This window comes from Ambystoma mexicanum, chromosome 3p (assembly GCF_040938575.1).
Source record: "Ambystoma mexicanum isolate Mex_15411 chromosome 3p, UKY_AmexF1_1, whole genome shotgun sequence".
Lineage (NCBI taxonomy): Eukaryota > Metazoa > Chordata > Amphibia > Caudata > Ambystomatidae > Ambystoma > Ambystoma mexicanum.
Genome location: NC_090925.1, coordinates 989,803,869 through 989,824,607, shown reverse-complemented (window position 1 = coordinate 989,824,607; position 20,739 = coordinate 989,803,869). Strand labels below are relative to the sequence as shown.

Genomic DNA, 20,739 nt, shown 5'->3' with positions numbered 1-20,739 from the left:
GGGAAGGAGAGGACTGCGAGCGCGGCCGGGGGCTCACATATTACAACAAAAGGCTCCGAACCAGGGCTCATGAGGGTCCTGGGGGTGGGGGCACACACTCACCTGCCTCTCCAGCTGCACTGGGTGAGCGTGGTGCGACGTGGGCCAGGAGGCCACACACAACGGCCAATCCTACCAATCAGGGCCGGGGGGGCGGGAAGGGAGGTGGGATGAGGAAGCAGGAAGGGTCGGGGAAGGAGAGGACTACGAGCGGGGCCGGGGGCTCAAATATTATAACAGGCTCTGAACCAGGGCCCACGAGGGTCCTGGGGGCGCACCCACCTGCCTCTCCAACTGCACTGGGAGAGCGTGGTGCGACGTGGGCCAGTAGGCCACACACAACGGCCAATCCTACCAATCAGGGCCGGGGTAGTGGGAAGGGAGGTGGGATGAGGAAGCAGGAAGGGTCGGGGAAGGAGAGGACTGCGAGCGGGGCCGGGGCTCACATATTTTAACAAAAGGCTCCGAACCAGGGCCCACGAGGGTCCTGGGGGCGCACTCACCTGCCTCTCCAGCTGCACTGGGAGAGCGTGGTGCGACGCGGGCCAGTAAGCCACACACAACGGCCAATCCTACCAATCAGGGCCGGGGTAGTGGGAAGGGAGGTGGGATGATGAAGCAGGAAGGGTCGGGGAAGGAGAGGACTGCGAGCGGGGCCGAGGGCTCAAATATTATAACAGGCTGCGAACCAGGGCCCACAAGGGTCCTGGGGGCGCACTCACCTGCCTCTCCAGCTGCACTGGGAGAGCGTGGTGCGACGCTGGCCAGTAAGCCACATACAACGGCCAATCCTACCAATCAGGGCTGGGGGGGCGGGAAGGGAGGCGGGATGAGGAAGCAGGAAGGGTCGGGGAAGGAGAGGACTGCGAGCGGGGCCGGGGGCTCACATATTATAACAAAAGGCTTGGAACCAGGGTCCACGAGGGTCGTGGTGGTGGGGGCGCACTCACCTGCCTCTCCAGCTGCACTGGGAGAGCGTGGTGCGACGCGGCCAGTAGGCCAGACACAACGCCAATCCTACCAATCAGGGCCAGGGGCGGGCTTCAAGTGCTTCATTTATTTAAAAAATTAAAGTAAAAACAAATATAGCTGCTTGAAAAACCTATCAGCCATGGTGAATGTTCCACAAAATCCCCAATGTGAAAAGAGATTCAGCCACGTGTTCCGTCCCTAACTCAGACTTTCTCAGGCTAGTTTCAACAGTGTAACAGGCTGCTTCAATAAATAAGGTTTACAGTTGTTCACTTCCTGTTTTCCAACTAGTCATATGACCACGGATCTTTCTCACACAAGTATGCAAAAAGCTCTGCCATACTGGAGTTGCTTTTGTTAGCACATCTTTATAGTCTGTGATGTTAATTCTTTAACAGAACAAATGATCATTACATTACTTCAATCATCAAATATACATGTAATGCTAGGGTGAACAAAATATATATTATTAGTTAATTAAGAATCTAAGGTGCAAAGGCCTAAAAAAGGTTAACTACATTTAAAATGCCGGATCCCAGTGTACAAAGCAGTATTTTTGCGGGTTGCAGCGATAAACATGGGCATCAGAGGCAAGGGTTTTTTAAGGCAGCCAACAGCTTAAAATCATATATTTGAACTCGAAGTAAAATAATCAGTGCAAAATCCCCATACATAAATCCGATTCCTAGTCGTCTCCGGGTTTGTGTATTTTGAAGGTTGCCAGTTCATTTTCACCCCTACCTGGGGTCACCTTTGTCTCATCTCCTCTTGGGGTCAGTTTCCCAGTCTGCTTCGGGAATCTTTCAGTTTTCACCCCTTTTTGGGGTCCTCTCTGTTTCACCCTCTTTCAGGGTTGATTTCCCAATCTGCCTTGGGGCCTTTAATTCCCAACCATTCTTGGGATCATCTCTGTTTCACCACCTCTCAGGGTCGGTTTCTCGTCTTTGGGGATCTTTCATGTCCACCCCTTCTCGGGGTCGTCTCTGTTTTACCCTCTCATGGGGTCGGTTTCTTGGTCTGCTTCAGGGACCTTTTGTTTTCACCCCTTGTTTGGGTCGTGTCCTCACCACTGGGGTCTGCTTCACTCATATCGCTCACCCCCAACTACCCCGAGAAACTGCATACCTATGGCTAGGTACTCCTAGGTGCTCCTCCTCTTGGGTCTGCTGAGGAGGCAGCGGTTCTTCTCGTCATTTTCTGATGGTGTTGTGTGAACCTCTGCTCTCTCCTCGCCAGCGCCTGGCTCTTCCCGGTGGTAGCTCTGCATCTCCTTTCGCTCTAGAGACTCTCGAGATCTCTGCTAGACTGCCTGTGCAGGACTTACTTTCTCCCTGTTGCGGCTCCTCGGATGAGGCTTCCGCAGGTTTGACCGTGATCCCAAATACCATGTTTGGTGCATTCTCTCTGCGCTCGGCCAAGCCTCCCAGTAAGGCTCTTCCCTGTGGCTCTACGGCCTCTCTTGGGCCTAACGTGGTAGGTCCTACCTCTTTACTGTAATGGAGGGAGTGCTTAAGACTGGTTCTGTGAGTTGACTTGCATACAGGGTCTGCAGAGGGTAAAAAACCACACCACCCTTGGATTTATGCCTTAAAACGAATTACACTTGTCAATCCGTATGCAGCCAACAAACCTATGAGATTCTGAAGACAAGGCAGGATAATACATATCACTCTCTAGGGATTGCCTGTCCTCCAATGGGCGGGGGGTTGCCCCCAGTGGGATCCTGCTTTTCCTGTCCCCTATGGGTGTTTACAAAGATGAGAAGGAAAAAGAAAGTAAGTGGAAGGAAGAACGAAGAAGGTATGAAGAGCAGATAAAAGAGAGAGAGAGAAAAGATTGGAAGAAGAAGAAACGTGAGGAAATAGAAAGTCAGAGATTGAAAGAAAGAAGGTTGCACAGAATGGTGAGAGGAAGAAGAGAAGAGGGAGATAAGAAGGGAAGAGCAAAAGGAAATGAGAAGAAGCAGAGAACAAAGGGAGGATGAAATAGATCACCTTGTTAATAGATGTGTAATACCAGTTGAAGATCAAGAACAATGAGAGGAAGAGTGAAGGTCACAACAGACTTGCAGGGAGCTACATGTGAACCTAGAGCCCCAACATGGGCTGATGACCATGAGGCAGAAGGCATAGGGAAAAGGATCAGGGAATTATATAGACAGATGAGGAAATATGAACAAGCATAGAACTCTGTCCTTAAGCAGACTAGATCTTGATGACGAGGAAAGGGATAACAGCCACACCAGTTGGGTTATAATGATGTAAGACGAGGAAAGGGAAGAAAGTGAGAGAGCACAATGAGAGGGCATGTGTGGTTCTTCGATAGAGCCAGACATAGGAAAAGGGGTAAAATGGTCAGAATTAGAACCAGAAAGAAAAACACCAGAACCTATATCATATCCTGAACGACCACATGGATGATCTCATAGTGTAGGATAAATGTCCCTGCAAAAACAAAGAGGTGATGGCTGGAAGGTTTAGAATGAATCTTAACCACTGGCAATGCTCTGGGCAACCCTCCAGACCACCGTTCTTCGCCTGCCAAGCCATTACAGAAGGGGAAAGACCATATGCAAATCAGGCTTGGCCCCACCCCAAAAGGGGCAGTCCAGCCCGAACTGCTAGGCCACATCCCTTCTGCACGAGACCACAAGCATCCCCAAACATGTTTCGCCCTTGTTGGGGCTCATCAGTGAGGAGTAGCTTGGGTCTCTAGGCCCAGCAGGCACGGGACCCACGTCTGGGCATACCCGTCCCACTCGGGGTGACAAAGCAAAAACAAAGAGGTGATGGCTGGAAGGTTTAGAATGAATCTTAACCACTGGCAAGGCTCTGGGCAACCTTCCAGACCACCGTTCTTCGCCTGCCAAGCCATTACAGAAGGGGAAAGACCATATGCAAATCAGGCTTGGCCCCACCCCAAAAGGGGCAGTCCAGCCCGAACTGCTAGGCCACATCCCTTCTGCACGAGACCACAAGCATCCCCAAACATGTTTCGCCCTTGTTGGGGCTCATCAGTGAGGAGTAGCTTGGGTCTCTAGGCCCAGCAGGCACGGGACCCACGTCCAAGCTACTCCTCACTGATGAGGCCCAACAAGGCCGAAACATGTTTGGGGATGTTTGTGGTCTCGTGCAGAAGGGGTGTGACCTAGCAGTTCGGGCTGGACTGCCCCTTTTGGGGTGGGGCTAAGCCTGATTTGCATATGGTCTTTCCCCTTCTGTAATGGCTTGGCAGGTGAAGAACGATGGTCTGGAGGGTTGCCCAGAGCAATGCCAGAGGTTAAGATTCATTCTAAACCTTCCAGCCATCACCTCTTTGTTTTTGCTATGTCACCCCGAGTGGGACGGGTATGCCCAGACCTGGGTCCCGTGCCTGCTGGGCCTAGAAACCCAAGCTACTCCTCACTGATGAGGCCCAACAAGGCCGAAACATGTTTGGGGATGTTTGTGGTCTCGTGCAGAAGGGGTGTGACCTAGCAGTTCGGGCTGGACTGCCCCTTTTGGGGTGGGGCTAAGCCTGATTTGCATATGGTCTTTCCCCTTCTGTAATGGCTTGGCAGGTGAAGAACGATGGTCTGGAGGGTTGCCCAGAGCAATGCCAGAGGTTAAGATTCATTCTAAACCTTCCAGCCATCACCTCTTTGTTTTTGCTATGTCACCCCGAGTGGGACGGGTATGCCCAGACGTGGGTCCCGTGCCTGCTGGGCCTAGAGACCCAAGCTACTCCTCACTGATGAGGCCCAACAAGGCCGAAACATGTTTGGGGATGTTTGTGGTCTCGTGCAGAAGGGATGTGACCTAGCAGTTCGGGCTGGACTGCCCCTTTTGGGGTGGGGCTAAGCCTGATTTGCATATGGTCTTTCCCCTTCTGTAATGGCTTGGCAGGTGAAGAACGATGGTCTGGAGGGTTGCCCAGAGCAATGCCAGAGGTTAAGATTCATTCTAAACCTTCCAGCCATCACCTCTTTGTTTTTGCTATGTCACCCCGAGTGGGACGGGTATGCCCAGACGTGGGTCCCGTGCCTGCTGGGCCTAGAGACCCAAGCTACTCCTCACTGATGAGGCCCAACAAGGCCGAAACATGTTTGGGGATGTTTGTGGTCTCGTGCAGAAGGGATGTGACCTAGCAGTTCGGGCTGGACTGCCCCTTTTGGGGTGGGGCTAAGCCTGATTTGCATATGGTCTTTCCCCTTCTGTAATGGCTTGGCAGTTGAAGAACGATGGTCTGGAGGGTTGCCCAGAGCAATGCCAGAGGTTAAGATTCATTCTAAACCTTCCAGCCATCACCTCTTTGTTTTTGCTATGTCACCCCGAGTGGGACGGGTATGCCCAGATGTGGGTCCCGTGCCTGCTGGGCCTAGAGACCCAAGCTACTCCTCACTGATGAGGCCCAACAAGGCCGAAACATGTTTGGGGATGTTTGTGGTCTCGTGCAGAAGGGATGTGACCTAGCAGTTCGGGCTGGACTGCCCCTTTTGGGGTGGGGCTAAGCCTGATTTGCATATGGTCTTTCCCCTTCTGTAATGGCTTGGCAGGTGAAGAACGATGGTCTGGAGGGTTGCCCAGAGCAATGCCAGAGGTTAAGATTCATTCTAAACCTTCCAGCCATCACCTCTTTGTTTTTGGATAAATGTCCCTGCCTTATGTAAATAGATTGAGATAATTGCCAGGACGAAGACAAGCAGGTGAAACTAGCTCTAGGTAGGTGGGCATGTTTGTGGCACAGGATTTACACAATGTCCGTTATTAGAGAAAGGAGGAGGACAACCACAATATGTACTGTGGCCACAGATGGATAAAGATAATTTGAGATTATAAATTACCTATTTTGACTGCAGGAGTGGATTTATGAGTTAGAAAGAATGTCCGCAAGAATGACATTAGCAGTGGGTGACGTAAAAGGCTTACAAGCAGCTATCCTAGGGAAGAGAGCTGATAACATTTGAAGACGAGCGAGATATGCGAGTGTGACAGCACAAAACACGACACACAATGGAACGCCATTTAATATTTGCAGAGTTGATGAATGGAGGGCACATAGAGTAGAGTACAGTATCCTGATACATCAGAAATGGGCGCGATAAAGACAAGAAAAATGGGAGAGAACTAAGATCCTGTTGCTTATATTAAGGAGATTCAAGAACAATGGTGTTGTGAGACGAGTGAACCATGGGATAAATCAGTAGCAATATTTTATCATATTTTATGTCAAGGACTGTCCAAGCCAGTGCAAAGGCAGATGAAAACACAGGTAGGGCTGGAAGCGAAGCCATGGCCAGAAATTCAGTTGACTATTGTACTTCATTGTCGATTATTACAAGAGAAGAATGAGAGAAAGCTGAGAATAGGAAGCTTGAGGAAGCAAAGTTTGTTCTGAAAAAATGGTTGAAATTTGCCATAGAAGGAGTAGTACTGACAAGCGGTGAAGGGGTGGTTACACAAGAGTTACAGCCTACACAGCCAATCAATGTAGGGTACTGTTGCAAACCCTGCCACGTGTCTTGTGGAAGCAAGGGTCTTGTATCACGGGGAGACTTTCTGTCTGAAAACACAGTCCGTGGACTTGACAGCACCACAGGACCGGGAGAAAAGGCAAGAGGCAACACAAACAGACCCTAGGAAAGAAACAAACAGATAAGAGTATGTTCAGCGGTGAACCTAGAGATAGATGATACCGCTTGCCAGTTGTTCTTGTTCAGAGACCAGAAAACTGACCAACGCTCGTTGCCGAAGTTGTAGCAAAGTCCAGGAAGCCCCAAGATTCAAAACACGGCTAACCCGGGTGTCACGACGGCGCAATCCCTAACCAGAGTCCTGGGAAATGCAAGGGCACGAATGGCACAAGGACGCTCTAAGGGAATTGAAGAGTTTCTCTTTTCCACATTCCGACAGCTCAAAGGAAGCAGTTGCCAAGACAGCAAATCCAAGGAGAACAATGATGGGCCAAAACGCCAGTAGGAGTGGGCGATCAAAAAACCAGTAGTTCAGTATAATTCCAAAACAACATAGCAAAGGGGTTGAGAGAGGTAGAAATCCAATAGACAGATATGTATCACAAAATACCAGTTCACTTAGTCTAGTTCCAGTACAACAAGCCAACCAGGGTGAAGAAACAAGCAAGATCCAAGAAGCATGAGTCAAAATCCAAAAAACCAGGAGACAGATCCCAAGAGGCAAAAATAGAACCTAAGCACCACGTACTGCAAGGCAATCTAGAAACACCGGAGTTGCCAGACTACCGGACGCATGTCGTTCGAGCGGGTTTAGATTGGCGATGTGGAGCGAGGCAAAGCGCCATCACGTGATGAGAACGGCACTCGTCTGGAAGCTGGGAAGTGTAGTCTTTTAAGGGTCCTGCAAGCCGTAAACTGGGCAGGCTTCCACAGAAGCCGCCAATGTTGCAGCACAATGTGCTGTAGCTACCAGTGAGGTGTGACCCTGACAGGTACCCAGCAGATCAGGGTGGGTACAATTTTTGGTCACGTGGTAGAGGGAATGGACCTAGAGGATGAGGAGGCAGATTTCAAAACCCTCCATGGGGAGGCAGATTTAATGAAGGACCACCGCAACAACGTTGGGGAGAATGGGACATATGGCCCGCACAAGTAGTTGGGTAATGCAGTGGAACTGGCAAGCTCAAAGGGGGGACAGGCTATCTTCCACAATACAGTACAAAACCACTGGAATATTATGACCAAGATCACAAGCAGTATCAGGCCTGTGCGCCACTAATGCAGTAAACACAGCAGATTCCACTGCAATTACAGTTGCCATAAGGGCAACCACAGCAAGCACCTATGCAACGAAAATAAGTACAGACACAACAGGTGATGATGCCACAATAGAATGCGAATACAGGAGCCACACAAACATCTACACCCAGGATAGGGAGTGGGACAGTGGTGGCAGGAAATCCTTTTACGGGTACAGGGAGAAAATTATATCCACAATAGGAAAGCCCACAGAGTAATCGGATGTTATGTTATGTTATGTTATTTTGCACTTATATAGCGCCTTATATACCATTGGTATGGTCTGAAGGCGCTGGTACTCCCAACAGAAACCAAGAGTCAGGGAAATGATAGGAGGCAAGACATTTTTGTTTCTTGTAGACACAGGAGCGCCTCATTCCTGTGTATGAGAGGGAAAGTACCCAATGTCTGGTATTGCCATGAATGTGCAGGGATTGAATTTAGTTCCTTTTACTGACGCATTGTCTATGCCACTATTGTATTCCCGACAGACACCAGTTAACATATTAGTACGTGACTTGAAAACAAACCTTAATATGACAATGGGCCTCATCACGAGTTAGGCGGTATCCGGCAGTATTCCTGGCGGGATACCGCCCACACTAATAGAGCTACCGCCGATGGGTCTGGCGCTATTAGCGCTGGATCCCGGGTTTGCCGGAAGAGGAATTCCCCATTCCCCATTTGGCCCATTCGGGAATTCCCCCTTCCCCATTGGGCCCAATGGGGAATTTTCGGTGCGACTACAGTCGGCGGTATTACCGCGCTGTAATTGTGTCGAAAATCGGTGGCCGATTTACCCCCAGCACAGAACTGGGGGTAAATCCTGCCAAACCTGTGATTTGGTGGACCCTTAAATGCAGCGGTAATAGCGTTACTGCCGCATTTAAGGGTTACCGCAAAACTTGTGATGGCCCCGAATATCTTTTACTGACAACGGGATAATATGTTCCACTCCAGGGATACATTACATGAATGAAAGAGAATTTATAATAGCATTTACAGGCCAAAAAACATTACGAGTTGTCCCTTTAGACCCAGAAGTATGTTTGTATGGAGTAAATATTTCGTTAACATGGCTTCATTACCGTGGATACCGGACACATTTCTGTTTAGGCCAGAAATACCTATGGATGACAAGGGCAGATAGGTTATTCCCATAGAACTAGAAGCAGAAGTAGTAAGAGAGGAATGGTGATTGTTCATAGGACAGATGATGAAGGAAGAGCATGGAGGACAGTAATAACTCTTGACGAAGGGTATAGACTTCTTTGGCAGATGAAGAGTTGTTCAGAGATGAGTATTCAGATGATGAATTTGTATTTTTTATAAGCCTTACGTATTGGATAAACGTTGAGAATAGGGAAATACCACAGATAATGTTATTAGTAATAAAGAAACCGTTTTTTTACTAGAAGATTTAGAAATAGTGCCAAGCATATTATGGACCAACAGTCCATATGACGTGGGTCTATTGAGTGGAGCAGGAGCAGTTAAAATAAAACCTAAGCCAGGAGCAATTTGACCATGACCAAAACAGTACCCCAAATCCAGAAAAACAGATGAAGGTATATTTAAAACCATTTCTGCTTTAGTACAGCAGGGAATATTAGTACCATTAGACTCCACATTTTACACAGCTGTGTACCCAGTCAAGAAATCAACGGGGGGGGGTCGCAGAGATTTATTCAGGATCTACGCCCCTAAACAATATTTTTGAAGCAGAGTTTCCTCTGGTTTCCGAATCCAGGTACAATATTATGTAACATCCCAGCTACGCTAAATATTTTATAGTAGTAAATTTAAAGAATGCTTTCTTTTCAATTCCCCTTCTTGAGGACTCCTAAGATGTGACCTCATTTTCATAAACAAATCAGCAGTGGAAACATCCAAGATTGCCACAGGAGTATTGTGAGTCCCCATTGATCTTTAATAGGGTTCTCCAGATGGCCCTAGGTAACGTACAACTCGAGAGCACAATAATGAAGTACGTAGAGGACATAGTGTGCAGCGAGTCACAGGAAAAATGCAGCAACGATTCAGTCCAGCTAATGATAGTATTGGCAGAAAAAAGATACAAATTGGACAAAGAGAAACTACAGTATTGACAGGAATAGGTCATGTATATAGGGCAGCCAATCTCTCAAGAAGGGAGAAAAGTGACACCTGAGAGAACAGAGGTGATCATGAAAACTCTAAGACCTAAGACAGTGAGGGAAATGCGCAATGTCTAGGCCTATGTAATTATTGTAGGGCCCGTGTTGATTATAGTACATATATCAGACCACTCTTGAAAGGACTTAAAGAAGCACCGATATGTAAAAATGACATAATATGGACAGATGAGATGACAGAAGGATTTGAAGAGTTGAAAAAAGCGATTTGTACAGCCCTTTTGTTAGGGATTCCAGACTATAAAGAGGAGTTTTACTTATTCTCACATTCAAATGGAGTGGTAATGACAGCAGTCCTTACGCAGAAGACAACATTAGGACATGGATATAAACCATTAGCTTATTACAGTGGGATTTTAGACATCGTAATTAGAGGCCATTAAGTATTGCAATGGGGTGTTCACTGTGTCAGCACAGGCTTGATATTCGTGCCAATGAAGCAGAGGTAACTCTTGGCAGTTGAATCCGTCGTGTAGCCGACGAGTTCTTTCTGCCAATATACCCATCAGAGGTACTCAGAAATACCCCCTGAAGGATCTATTAACCAAAAGATGGATGGACGCCACAGGAACCTCCAACCTGTAAAGGAAGTAACAATTAGCAACAGCAGGTGACAGAATAACCCAATCTATGAAAACAAGACAAGGTAATACCTGCAAAGGTTAGCAAGAGTCAGTAAGAGGAACCGCGAAACATCTAACCTAGAAGAACACCAACAATTAGAAACTAATCATGAATCTCGCTAAGGTACTGAATGTGAATACATGGAACACTCTTACCATCTGTGTGTTTTCTTGCAAAGTCATGAAGGAAAGAAAAACTTGAAGATCCAAGGTAAGTCCAGAAAACCCTAACACCCGCCGGCACGAGGACACCTGTATTACACACTCCCAGAGTCCGAGTGAAGAGTTCCTTGATCCACCTACCCACCGCCGGCACGAGGACGTCTAATCAGCAAGCGAAGCGTCTCTAGTCCAGCACTCCGGAAAGGACTGAAGTCCGCGGTAAGCACAGTACAGGTAAGGAAGAACTAAGGAGAGGCAGCAGCAGGTCGGTGAGCAGTCCAAGGTCAAAGCCAGTAGAGAAACAGAAGACAGAATCACAAGGCAAGCAGGTCGATAAACGGTCCGAGGTCAAAACAGGTACGAAGCTACAAGACAAGAGGGCAATCCAAAGGAATCCAGTAAATGAGCCGAGGTCACAAGAATAACAAGAAATCCAGAACGCGAAAACAAGGCAATAGAATACAAATTCAGAAGCGAATCGCCAAGTTCGAACGGGCATTAATAGTCCAAAGACCTTTCACGTGATTTGCCAGAACTGGGTTCAACGTGAAAAGACACGTGATCCCAACAACGCAGAGCCTCCGCGTTGCCATGGCAATCCCCAGCGCTTTCGTAATGACTGAAAACGTACCTTATGAATATGAGTACGCCTACTGTAGGAAGATGCTTTATTAACTTGATGGTTAGGGCGGATATGTGTGGAAACAGAAGATGTAACATGGCTCAGTGTTTTACACCAGACTCCGGAGCGGTTTGAATACCGGATCCCTTTACGTTTCCTGACAGTATCCTCCCCTAATGAAAGAACCCACCTCCTGGAAGCCAGGAAATGAGGCATGAGCAGTGGAACATGTATATTCGCTGCAGGCTCCCAAGTTCGATCCATTGGACCATAACCTTTCCAGTCCACCAGAAAATGTCTAACACCCCTCACAGTCTTGCTATCAAGAATAGCATTCACTTCGTATTCCTCAGAACCCTGGACCAAGAGGGGTGGAGGATGAGCAGGCAATCTGGTACCCTGTTCTTCATAAGACGAGGAGTACACCAGTAAATCGTTCAAATAAACGACAACATAGTGATCTAACATGTCACTCAAAACATCATTGATGAATCGTTGGAACGTGGCGGGAGCGATACACAACCCGAAAGGCATAATGAGGTATTCAAAAAGGCCGTATTTGGTTTTGAAGGCCGTTTTCCACTCGTCGCCCTTCCTCATCCTCACCAGATTATACGCCCCACGTAGGTCAAGCTTGGTAAAGTACTCAGAAGAACCCAATTGATCCAAAAGCACAGAGATGAGCGGAATCGGATATTGATTACGTATGGTGACCGCGTTTAATTCGCAGTAATCGATGCAAGGTCGCAGATCCCGCTCCTTCTTAAGCACAAAGAAAAGTGGCAAAGCGGCTGGGGAGCGAGACGGTCAAATAAACCTGTTCTCTAAACCCTTGTTGATGTAATCCTGCAGAACAATGTTTTGTCTTGGGGTAAGAGAGTAAAGACGACCCGAGGGCATTCTAGCACCTTCTACCAAGTCAATAGGACAATCGTATGGCCGGTGCGGTGGGAGCGTCTCGGCTCCTACTTTGTCAAATACATCTCAGAAAGACTCATACTCCTGGGGTAAGGGTGAGGTGATAGCCCCGATTACTGCAGCAGTGTCCAATAAAGGGAAACAAGGACTTGAGGGCTCTTCAAGTATAGATTGGCAATGGAATGCACAATAATCTGAGGGAAACGTAACTGAACCAGCTTGCCAATCCACATGTGGATTGTGTTTCACCAACCATAGTAAACCCAAAATGAGCTTGAACTGGGGTGCTGCAATAACATCAAAATGTATGCCTTCAGTATCCCCAGAACTCATAGTCATGGTCAGGTCAATGGTGCGTTCAGTGACCAAACCTGACATTAAGGTGGTACCATCAACTGTATTGACCACCTCAGGATGTGTTTTCGGAATAACAGGGATTTTCCACTTGTGCAGATATTGAGTGTCGATGTAGTTACCGGTGGCACCTGAATCCAATACTGCATGAACAAGCCATGGTTCCCTGGAATGTTAGGCCAATGATGTTTGCAAGACAGAAGGAACAGGACAACAGGAACCCTGAATAGAACTGCTCGGCAACGGGGCTCCCTCTATTGCCGAGTTCTGGCTTTTCCCGCCTTCTGAGGTATCTTGGGGCATTGCCTTAAAAAATGCTCCGATGACCTGCAATAAAAACACAGGTTGTTTTTTCTACAGAGCTCCCTTTCCTCAGAGGACAAGGGACCCCATACTGCCCCTATTTGCATGGGTTCTTCCCCACCTGGAACCGGCACATGATGTAATGCTGTGACCGGTACAGGACCTCGTTTCTCCCCCTTTCTTTCGGCTCTTCGAGCATCAATTTGCAATATTAGGTCCAGTAGTTCGGGGAACGTGGTGGGAACCACAGGTACGTTGGCCAGCACATCTTTCACAGTGTCAGACAGACCTTTATAGAACAGAGCAGCCTTCTTTTCATCAGGCCATCCTGTCTCAGCAACCAGCTGGTTGAACTTGGCTAAATAACTCAGCAAGGAGGCATCCCCTTGCTGCAGGGACAATAATTCCAAGTCAGTGGCCTGTGTCTTGTACCTGGTATCAAATACTCGGGACATGGACTCGATCAATGCATCACTGTCATGAAGAAGGTTACTTCCTTGCTCTAATAATGGGTTAGCCCAAACGGCTGCAGTTCCACCCAGATAAAACAATACAAAAGCCGCCTTTGTTGTGGAATCCGGAAATGAAGAAGGACGGCACAAGAAATGCAACCGACATTGGTTGATAAATGTCCTGTATGTCTTAGGGTCTCCATGAAAACGCTCCGGTGGAGCCAATGGGAATTGAGCCGTGAGTACCACAGGAGCATTCTCCTGCCTGGCAGAAACCCCAGACGAAGCTGTAGGAGCAGGAGTGCTACCCGAAGCACTTGCCCCAGCAGGCTGCATGCCAGCTCGTATCTCAAAGATATTTCGTTGAGTGGCCTCGTGGGCTGCCGTAACATCGGCCTTAAATCAGACACCAGTTGGGCGAGTACGGCGATGGAGTCACTAGCGGCGTCCATAGTATGGCTTCTGAATATGTCAGCACAGGCTTGATATTCGTGCCAATGAAGCAGAGGTAACTCTTGGCAGTTGAACCCGTCGTATAGCCGACGAGTTCTTTGTGCCAATATACCCTTCAGAGGGACTCAGAAATACCCTCTGAAGGATCTATTAACCAAAAGATGGATGGACGCCACAGGAACCGCCAACCTTTAAAGGAATTAACAATTAACAACAGCAGGTGACAGAATAACCCAATCTATGAAAACAAGACAAGGTAATACCTTGTCGCGGAACCGCGAGACGTCTAACCTAGAAGAACACCAGCAATTAGAAACTAATCATGAATCTTGCTAAGGTACTGAATGTGAATACATGGAACGCTCTTACCATCTGTGTGTTTTCTTGCAGAGTCATAAAGGAAAGAAAAACTTGAAGATCCAAGGTAAGTCCAGAAAACCCTAACACCCGCCGGCACGAGGACGTCTGTATTACACACTCCCAGAGTCTGAGTGAAGAGTTCGTTGATCCACCTACCCACCGCCTGCACGAGGACACCTAATAAGCAAACAAAGCGTCTCTAGTCCAGCACTCCGGAAGGACTGAAGTCCGCGGTAAGCACAGTACAGGTAAGGAATAACCAAGGAGAGGCAGTAGCAGGTCGGTGAGCAGTCCGAGGTCAAAGCCAGTAGAGAAACAGAAGAAAGAATCACAAGGCAAGCAGGTCGATAAACGGTCCGAGGTCAAAACAGGTACAAAGCTATAAAACAAGAGCGCAATCCAAAGGAATCCAGTAAACGAGCCGAGGTCACAAGAATAACAAGAAATCCAGAACGCGAAAACAAGGCAATAGAATACAAATTCAGAAGCAAAGCCCCAAGTTCGAACGGGCCATTAATAGTCCAAAGACCCGTCACGTGATTTGCCAGAACTGGGTTCAACGTGAAAAGACACGTGATCCCAGCAACGCAGAGCATCCGTGTTGCCATGGCAATCCCCAGCGCTTTCGGAATGACTGAAAGCGTACCTTATGAATATGTGTACGCCTACCGTAGGAAGATGCTTTATTAACTTGATGGTTAGGGCGGATATGTGTGGAAACAGAAGATGTAACATGGCCCGGTGTTTTACACCAGACACCGGAGCGGTTTGAATAGCGGATCCCTTTACGTTTCCTGACACACTGACGTTATTCGTCAAGCATTGTCTTTTTGCCATTTTGGTGAAACCCAAGAGTACGTTGACTACACAAAAAGCGTCTGAAGTGAATCCAGCGGCATTCATAGCAGAACCAGTAGAGAAGGAAGATTATGTACATGATTGTCCAACGTATATGAATTTATTCCCCAAGTTAAAGAAAATTTTCTAGGAGAGGAAGAAGTTCTATTTATTGACGGTTCTTTAAAAATGTATCAAATGACAGGAGAAACGCATACGGGATCGGCAGTAGTGAAGTTAAAAAACAATTATGAATTTGAAGTAGTGACGAGTGCAAGATTGCCTTCACATTGTTCAGTGCAGGCTGCAGAATTAGTGGCGCTTATTGCTGCACTTCCGAGATATAAGGATGAGGAAGTGACAGTGTACTCTGACTCCGCCTATGTGATATTGTCACACTTTTGTCATGGGATGAACTAATAACAACACTGGGCTGTACTTTTCACACAAAACTCTTTATTTTTTAACTGATTAGAAGGAAACTCTTTGGGGTCGATAAAAGGCTTCTTGGTAATAGTCAGGGTATTTCCCCACCTCGGGAATGTATTAATAGGAATGTCTTTTTGCGTTGCACTCTTAAGATGTCTCTGGTAGTACAATGGTTCAAGGGTGCGTAGTATTGACAGTTCAGCTCCCCTTAGCGTCCCAGTCTCATGCAGGTGTAAATGGTTAAGGGGGGGAGCAGCCCCTCTCTCCTCTTTAAGGGTTTATTGGGTATTAATAATTCACTGGTGTTCTCTAATTGCTGTTATTTTTTTAAGCAGTACTTAAGTCTTTTACAGCCCTTCCCCCTTCCACCTTCCCCCTCCTCAAGTTCATACTTAGGGATTTACTCTCCTGTATGATCTCCAAATTTCCAGTTTATGCTTTGCAATTTGAAACCCCAGCCCTCCGTTCACTTATGTCTGAGCGGGGAATTTCTTATTTGGTTACCGACACACTTTGTGTCAGGAAGGGTTGTCAGTTTCCTCACGTTACTTGAAAAGGATACAGTGGGATAACGTCCGTTCTGAACGTAGCTTCGGTGGTTCTCCCCAGACCCCCACGGTCCGCGCATTAGCTTCCGCTCACCTAATACTCCTACTCGACCTATCTGCGGCCTTCGATTTGGTCGATCACCAAATCCTTTGCCAGCACCTCAAGATCGCCGCCCACTTCTCGGATGCAGCTGCCACATGGATCAGCTCCTTCCTGGCAAACAGATCCATGAGGGTCTTCTCCCCCTTAGCTGCAGCTGACCCAGCTCATGTGCCCTGCGGAGTTCCACAAGGCTCTTGTTTATCGCCCACGCTTTACAATGTATTTACTAAATCGCTCTTTGACATCTGGGTGTCACCTACACGAATTATGCGGACGACACCCAGATACTCATCCCTATCACTGGCGATTATGTAACTGATGTTAAAGCACTCAATGCAGTATACACTGTCATCCAGGCTTGGATGGCTCACCACAGGCTCTGCCTCAACGATGAGAAAACTGAGTTACTCATCTTAGGTTCCCAGGCCAAACTCCCTAAACTTGACCCTAAATACGCTTCCTTCAACATTGATGGCAATGTTATCAAGGTCACCAACGTCCCAAAAACGCTTGGAATTTACTTAGACTCCACCCTCTCTCTCAACAGACAAACTAACTCAGTTGTGTCAGCATCCTCGTATACATGTAAACTCATCACTGCCTGCCGCCCCTTCCTGACATCAGACAACTGCCTGATCCTTGCCAGAACCCTCATCTTGTCGAAAATCGACTATTGCAATGCCCTCTACCTTGGGACGATTCAAAGAAACCTCGATAAACTCCAGGTCACCCAGAATAACGCCATTAGAGCGGCTCTTAACATACCCAGACGCGCCCACATCTCAGCAACCAGGCACAACCTTCATTGGCTTCCCATTACACTGCGCATCGCCCTCAAAGCACTTGTTCTATGCCACAAAGCACAGCACAATGCTGCACCGGCCTACTTGTCTGCGCGCTTCACTCAACACACAGCATCCAGACTCTTGAGATCTGTACAGGCGCACACACTAACCATTCCCAGCTTCAAGCTTCAGACAGCTAAAGGTACAAGCTTCCCAGTTCTTGCAGCAAAGCTCTGGAACTCCTTACCCAATGATCTCAGGAATACTCCATCCCTCCATTCCTTCAAAGACAGAACCAAACGGTGGCTATACGAAAAGGATGATGCACTGGCCTCCCCTCTGTAATCTCTTGCTGTTCCTATTCTGCTAACCGGCTACTCAAATGTATACACTGTATCTGCCTGCTGCTCGGACACCTTGTGGAGGGTCCCACCTCACGCTTCACGTTCTTTGTAAACTGTATGTATATATATGTATATATTTATATAACTGTATCTTGTATCCTCTTATGTAACACTTTCTTGTAACTACCTTTCCAAACATGCGCCCTGATGCCCCTGGGCAGGTTCGCAATATAAATAAACAAAATACAAATACAAAATACCTTCTGACTGAAAGGACACACATCGGACTCTTCTCTCTCTCCCTCTCTCGCCGGTCTTGTATCGCGTTGATTCTCCGTTCGCGTCTGCCATGTTCCGTTCTCGACTCGTCTCGTGCCTTGCCAGCGCGTCTTCGTTTCCCCCGGTCTAATGTGACAGATCTACAGTCATGTGCCGCCGCACGTCGCGTCTCCCTCTCTCTTTCCCTTTACAAGTGCAGTGTTGGTTTTCAGACCGCGTCGTTCAGGACCCGATTCTAGCTCTTCTCACGCTGAGCTTCACTCTGGTTAGGGTCACGAGTACGAGTCCCTGACCCAGGTCTCCCGTGACAGGAATTCTCCGAACAGCTGGGCCAAAAGTAAAACAACATTCCTTCAGTCAATCTCATAACATTAACCTTCTCATTGCCAAATATGGCATCCAATTACAACGTAGAAGAAGTATTCGTTCAGACTAATACGCCCACTCGTAGCACTCCTCCTCCAACAGCCCAGTTCCTTGTCAACAGAACACGACCTACAGTTATCTTAGAGGAAAGCCCCTTGAGATTTGTGGTTACACTGGTCACTTGCAGGATTACCTGGCTGTCAATTTCCGAAGGTCCCTCCCACATGGCTATCCCTGCACCCTTTCACTGCCATGATCCTCTGTGCTGCCTAGGCTTTTCTCCTGGTCCCGCTCCTGTATATTAACCCCTTCACATACCTCCCCCTCTAAGCCCTTACACTCGGGAAGGGCATGTGCGTGAGACAGAAAGTCTGCTTGGGCCAACATTCGTCCCGGCTGATGAGTGGTTTGGAAAGAAAAGGTCTGAAGGGATAGGAACCATCTCAGGATCCTCGGGCTGGTGTCTTTGTTCCTGGCTACCCAAACTAATGGGGCATGGTCTGTCACTAGGGTAAAATGACGTTCTAGGAGGTAATAACGAAGAGATTCTACAGCCCATTTGACCACCAGACATTCCTTCTCTATTGTAGCATAATCCATCTCATGTGTAAGTTTCTTGCTGATGAAAAGTATGGGCCTTTCTTTTTCGCCTTTGTTTTGGTATAAGACTGTCCCCAATCCTGTTCCTGATGCATCAGAGTGAAGGTAGAACGCTGCTTCATAATCGGAGCATTGCAGAACCGCTTGTTCGGTAAGAGCAGTCTTCAATGCATTAAAGGCAGCCTCAGTTGCTTCATTTCGCCATTCCCGTTTGGACAGTGCTGTGCTTTATTGGAGTCGCTATGGTTGAGAAGTGTGGAATGAACCGGCAATAGTATCCAACGAACCCCAGAAAGGCCCGGACTTGTTGTGAATTAGCTGGAAACTTTAGTCTTTGAATCGCCTCCATCTTTTCTTTCTGCGGCCTGATAGATCCTTGGCCAACATAGCATCCTAGATATTTGGAGTGAAAGTTGGCCAGGTGGGTCTTCTTTGGGTTGATATGTAATCCAGCTTTTTGTAAAGTCTCTAGAATGGCTTCCAAGTGTTTCAGGTGTTTACTCCACAACTGACTATAAATAATTATGTCATCGAGGTATGCTCATGTCCCTTCAACAGAGTATTCATAAGTCTTCCGGAAATCCATGCAAAATCTAGAACTTCCGTCCGTTTTAGGCACCAGCACCATGGGAGAGCACCAATTACTGTGGGAGGGTTCGATCAATCGGACAATAGTACCCGGAGTGGTCTCGATGTGGTGATAAGCCTGTGCAGATTGTCCGGGGCAGGATGAAAACACTGACGTTTACTAATTCACCAGCTGTAGGAGTTCTGTTCTTTGGGTAGAGCTTAGTTGAGAGTTTATATTCAAGGCTTCCTTTCCCACATTTTCCCAACTTTGCGGGAGGTATTCTGTGGCTGCCTTCTCATTGATCATAGCGACTGTAGCAGTGAGAGCAGCCCATTTTGTTAGCAAATTAATGTGATAGGTTTGCAGCGCTTCTCAACGGTCTGATTGACGTATTTGATAGGTGACTGGCCCCAGGACTTTTTCTATGGGGTAGGGTCCTCTCCATGCAGCCAACATCTTGTTTTTCGTGGTTGGTAGTAGCACTAGAACTTGCTCTCCTACCTGGAAAGATCGCATCTGCGTATTTTGATTATAGTATTGTTCTTACCTTCCTTGAGCTTGCTGTAGATTGTTTGGGCCACAGCCTGCAGTTTCTCCACCATCTCTTTTAGCTGGGAAACATACTCAGTAAGTGTGAGCTCTGGGTTAGGTTGTTCTTCCCACCCTTCTTTTAAGATGTCAAGTAGAGATTGCACTGGTCTGCCAAACAGAGGTTCGAATGCTGCGAACCCCGTTGAAGACTGTGGGGTATTGCGTAAGGTCATCAATGTCCATGGTATTAGCCTATCCCAGTTTCTGTCTTCCGGATTTGATGATTTCCTCAACATTTGCCTGATGGTTTGGTTGTATCTCTCCACTAATCCATCTGTTTGTGGATGATATACCGCTGTCCTTAATTGCTCAATGTGTAGGGTCGCACATACTTGCTTGAGAACTGAAGACATGAAGTTCGTACCTTGGTCTGTGACAATTTCTCGGGGAATGCCCACGCGAGCTATGCAAGGAACCAGTGCGTCACAGATTTGTTGAGCATTGATAGATCTCAGAGGAAAAGCTTCCGCATACCCTGTGGCATCGTCCACAATCACCAGCAGGTACTAATGGCCTCGGCTAGTGGGGTCCAGACGTCCTACGATATCCATTCCAATGCGGTGAAAGGGCTTTAGTATCAGAGGTATTGTCATGATTCCTGCCCCTCATGTCCCCAGCCCTCCAAGATGTCAGGCTGGAGCCAGGCCACAATCACCTACATGGCCCTCAAGGGCCTCTCCATCCCTCCAAAGACCCACTTGGAGTCAGACTTGGCGCTTGTGGCACCAGACTCACTCACTCACATAGGATAACATTGGGGATTGGACTTGTAGTGCATTGATGGAGACAAGATGGATGCCCCCACATATTTTGGTTCCCAGAACTGCATGTGCAGTCTAGTCTTTTGGGTGTGGTTCAGCCCAGAGACTCCTGGGATACCCAGAGACTATTTAAGCCACGCCCAGGCTGAGAAACATGCTTTGTGTTTTCTGCACCTACAGTGTGACACTAACCGTGTTCGGATCATTCTCCAGTAGGCCTGCATCTTTCTTCTGTGCTCAGCTCCTGCAAGAAGAAGAACACCGTTAGGAACAGCCTTACCTTGCGGCGCTTCTGCCCATCATTCATCGCTTCTTCTGTTCTGCGGGCATCTTCGCCGGTGT

General features: G+C 47.7%; 1 long non-coding RNA gene across 2 annotated transcripts in view; it reads left to right on the top strand.

The window, feature by feature from the left end:
- LOC138581167 (uncharacterized) overlaps nucleotides 1-20,739 on the top strand; it is a 104,563-nt gene that overhangs the window by 24,044 nt on the left and 59,780 nt on the right. The gene's annotated exons all lie outside the window — the stretch shown is intronic.